A 4,356-nucleotide genomic window follows, 5' to 3' on the forward strand; every position below is an offset into this window, starting at 1 on the left:
GTTCATGGATTGGAAGACCTAATATTAGGTTGGCAATAGTCCCCAAATTGATCTTCAGATTCAGTGTAATCACTGTCAGAATCCCTGCTGACTTCTTTGTAGAAATTGTCAAGCTGATCCTAAAATTCATGTGGAAACTCAAAGGGCCAAAAACAATTGAAACAATCTTTAAAAAAAAGAACAAAGTTGGAGTATTCACATTTCTGAGTTCAAAACTTACTACAAAGGAATAGTAATCAAGACAGTGTGGTACTGGCATAAGAATAAACACAGAGTATAATGGAATAGAATTGAGAGTTCAGAAATAAATACTAACATTTATGGTCAATTGATTTTTGACAAGGGTGCCAAGACCATTCAATGGGGAAAGAATAGTCTATTCAACAAATGGTGCTGGGACAACTGTATCCACATGCAAAAGAATGAGATTGGACTCTTACTTCACACCATCACAAAAACTAACTCAAAAGGGATCAAAGACTTCAATGTAAGAGCCAAAACTATAACACTCTTAGAAGGAAACATAGGGGTAAATCTTTGTGACTTGAATTTGCCAATTCTTAGACATAATACCAAAAACATAAGCAATAAAAGCAACAAAGGAAAGAAATAGATAAATTGGACTTTATCAAAATTTAAAACTTTTGTGCTTCAAAGGACACTATGAAGAAAGTGAAAAGACACCTCACAGAACGAAAGAAAATATTTGTAAGTCATTTATCTGTTAAGGGACTATAATCTATATTTAAAGGATATAATCTAGAATACATAAAGAACTCTGATGATTCAATAATAAAAAGACAAATAACACAATTTTAAAATGGGCAAATAATATGAATAGACATTTCTCCAAAGAAGATATACAAATGGCCAATTAAGTACATGAAAAGATTCTCAACATTATTGGTCATGGGGAAATGCAAATCAAAACCCCAATGACATACCACCTTACAACCAGTAGGATGGCTAGAAATAAAAAGTCCAATAAGGATGTAGAAAAATCAGAACCTTCATAAAATGCTGGTGGCAATATAAAATAATGTATCTACTTTAGAGAAGAGTCTGTCAGTTCCTCAAAAAGTTAGAAAGTTACCATTTGACCTAACAATTCCACTCTAGGTATATACCTAAGAGAAATGAAAACATGTCTAGGTAGATTCCTAAGAGAAATGAAAACGTGTACCAAAAACTTTGTATACAAATGTTCATAGCAGCATAATTCATAATAGGCAAAAGGTGAAAACAACCCAAATGCCCATCAACTGATGAATGGATAAATAAAATGTGATTTCATACAATACAATATTATTCAGTCATAAAAAGTAACGAAGTATTGATGCTTGCTAGCTAGAACATGGATGAAACTTGAGAGTATTATGCTAAATGAAAGAGGCCAGATACATCAGGTCATATATATAATCCCATGTATATTAAATGGCCAGAATCGGCAAATATATGGAAACAGAAAGTAGATTAATGGCTGCTTACAGGGTGAGCTGATAGGGGTATGATAGCTAAAGGTACAGGGTTTCTTTTTGGGGGAATGAAAATGTCCTAAAATTGATTGTAATGATGGTCGCACAACTTTGAATATATTAAAAGACATTGAATTGTACACATTAAATGGGTGAGTTATGTTTTATGTGAATTATATCTCAATAAAGCTGTTACTTAAAAATGAAGCAATTATTAACTGTAGAAAAAACCACAAATGCACACACATTTTTGGTATATTTTGTGGTTAAACTGTGAACAACTTTACGTAGCCATAACAATATAAACACTATATATTAATTTAAACACAACTCTGGAATAACCATATTGTACGGTTGAAGAAAGGGGAAATTTGTAAACATGTAACAGAAATAAATCCTCATCTGCCCTACAAACAAGACAATAGGTAATATATAAAAATGAAATAATAGTATAAGCCTGTTATTTAGAAATGCAGGGGTAAATAACAGACAAAAGAGTAAGAGAGTTGAGATAAGTTGTCTGAACAAAACTCTTATTTATGATATTTAGGTTTTTCTGAATCTGATAGAAACACGTTAAGTTTTTAAAAATTTTTTTTTTAATTAAGTCTTTTAGAAAAGGAAGATAAGAAATCGTAGTGATGATCTCAAAGAACTAAAAGCTGTTTTGGCTTTTTATAACCTTCTGGAGAACAATGAAAACACAGAAAAAATATAGTGGTGATGTCATTTACAACCAAAATAAAGAATAACGGGCATTTATTTTATGAACTAACAATTTCTTGGAAAAAAATCCTAAATTCAAGCAATTATTTCAAGTCTAGAAACAAAAGATTACACTGAAAGTGCTTAAATACATTATAAGTATTTAGACAAGCTGAGAGTTTTCTCTTACTATGAAATAGAGCAAGAAACAGTTATTTAGTACCACTGGGAACTTGCTTCCACTAAGGCCTTTCACAGCATAGCATCTTGGCAGGACTTTTTGTCTTAGCTATTCCTTTTAATCAAAGCTGGGCCAAAGGAGACACAAATAATTGTATTCCCTATTTTCTCCTATTATTACCAAGCGCAGACACCACAGTCTGCCCCACCAACCCCGCTGATGAGGGAGCCTGGGCTCTTTGCTAGGACCTTGGCCCCTGCTGCCTTCAAAGCTTAATATAATTGCCACATCTGAAGCCATTTCTTGGATTCTGTATGCTCCCTGCATCCTGGTGCCATAACTCCAGTTTCCAAGCCTCCCCAGAGATGTGAAATATTTGTGGAATTAAAAACAATACAAGTCATCTCTGGTTTTAGAAAAATTATTGACAGAGCCTAAGTCCTGTGCCCATGAGTGGCTGCAAAGACAGCTGGGAAAGTTAGAATTGGGCATTTTCAGTTTCCATAATGGGAGGTGACTCTGCTTCCATAGATGGAGGATAATCCAAACCTGGAAAAGTTTTCAGGCATTGTGTGATCAAGAAGATTGACTATCCAATCCATTGATGGGATTTTATTTTCTATTTTTTACATTCCTGTACCATTTTTTTGCATGTGCGGTATACTTGGTTTTCAAGGGAGAAATAAAGAAAAAAGGTAAAGCCTCTAAAATTGTTATAATTTTGCATACAAAGAAGCCTGGGTAAAATAAAATGTCTTTTGTAGGACCCTAAAGTACCGCCAATTTTTATGCATTTGTTTGATTCTTTATTTATTTATGATACTACTGGAAGAATATTTGTGCCATGTCTTAAATGCAACCATTGAAGTCAAGAGTCTCAAAGCACCCTCTCACAGGTGGATATTTTGCAGATCACTAACAGGGGACAGGAACTAACTCACAGATAAGGAAATGAAGCTCAGGGAGCCTAAGAAACTCATTAGATGTCATGAAGTTAGTAAGCAGCCAAGTCAAAAATTTAACCTGAAACTATCCAAACCTTTGCTCCTACTCATCAGATACACAACTTTTTCTTTCTCCAACAAACTGTTAAATCATGTTGCTTTTCCAATGCAGCATGCAAAATTACAAAATAAATGCTCCATATCCCGTAAAAATTACAAAGGAAAAGGTATAAATAAAGACTGTCTTTTGTGCACCGGAAAACATAACCATTTCTGAGATGAGCTGTCGATCTCCAGTCATTTAGTAGAGAAGCTGACCAGGGAAGGATACTTGCCAGACTTCATTAGTTTCTGCTCAACAGGCAAGTCTGAACCAAAGAAACTTCCAGCCTTGAGATACTCACAGTGCTTCACCTACACTGTAATATATTTGGTGTCCAGGATACGTCTCTGATTACAATCGATATCTTTTGCATATTTAAACTTCTATTGTTCAAAAAAAGACAAAATGGAATCTTTTAGAAAACCAACAGAGCACCTTCCATTATATTCTGGTAGACATTAGTGTGAATTTGTGTGCTTTATCTCACAGTGGTGCCATGTCTAAAGCCAAGATTATATTTAATAATATAGCATGGTGTCCAGGAAATGATGCCAATAGAATGTCAGTGCTAGAAGTCGATTGAGAAAGAAAGAAAAAGGAGTTGTGGTCACTAAACTCATTGCATGTATTCAGTAGCTAGAAATAATACAGGGTTCGGGGCTTTCTCATTGCTTTGGTGGGACACATTCTAGTTGCGGTGATCTGACATGTTACTGACCCAACTTGTTCCCAGAAACATATTTTCAAAGGAAGGGCAAGATTGGGATTTGTATATCCCTGAAATTGTCATTAAAGATAGTTTGTGTGAAAGTTTAGTATTTTCTTTGCCAGTTTGGATTTGTATTTTACCTAGAACCATTTCTAGTTACATTCTAAGAATTTTGATGAAAATGATTAAATACAGAAAGAAAGAAGTATGCTGAGTTGTGAAGAGAAATATAACTTTAC

The 4,356-nt window shown here is 34.2% G+C and overlaps 1 protein-coding gene across 1 annotated transcript in view; it reads right to left on the reverse strand.

Moving 5' to 3' along the window:
- The window catches only part of LRRC31 (leucine rich repeat containing 31), a 37,655-nt gene extending 33,520 nt beyond the window's left edge, over positions 1 to 4,135 (reverse strand). Inside the window, exon 1 of the mRNA XM_012640197.1 lies at positions 4,132 to 4,135. The gene's annotated coding sequence lies outside the window, so the exon portion shown is untranslated. The remainder of the gene's footprint in view (positions 1 to 4,131) is intronic.
- Positions 4,136 to 4,356: the final 221 nt, after the last annotated feature.

Source organism: Propithecus coquereli, unplaced genomic scaffold, assembly GCF_000956105.1.
Source record: "Propithecus coquereli isolate 6110/MARCELLA unplaced genomic scaffold, Pcoq_1.0 Scaffold15, whole genome shotgun sequence".
NCBI lineage: Eukaryota > Metazoa > Chordata > Mammalia > Primates > Indriidae > Propithecus > Propithecus coquereli.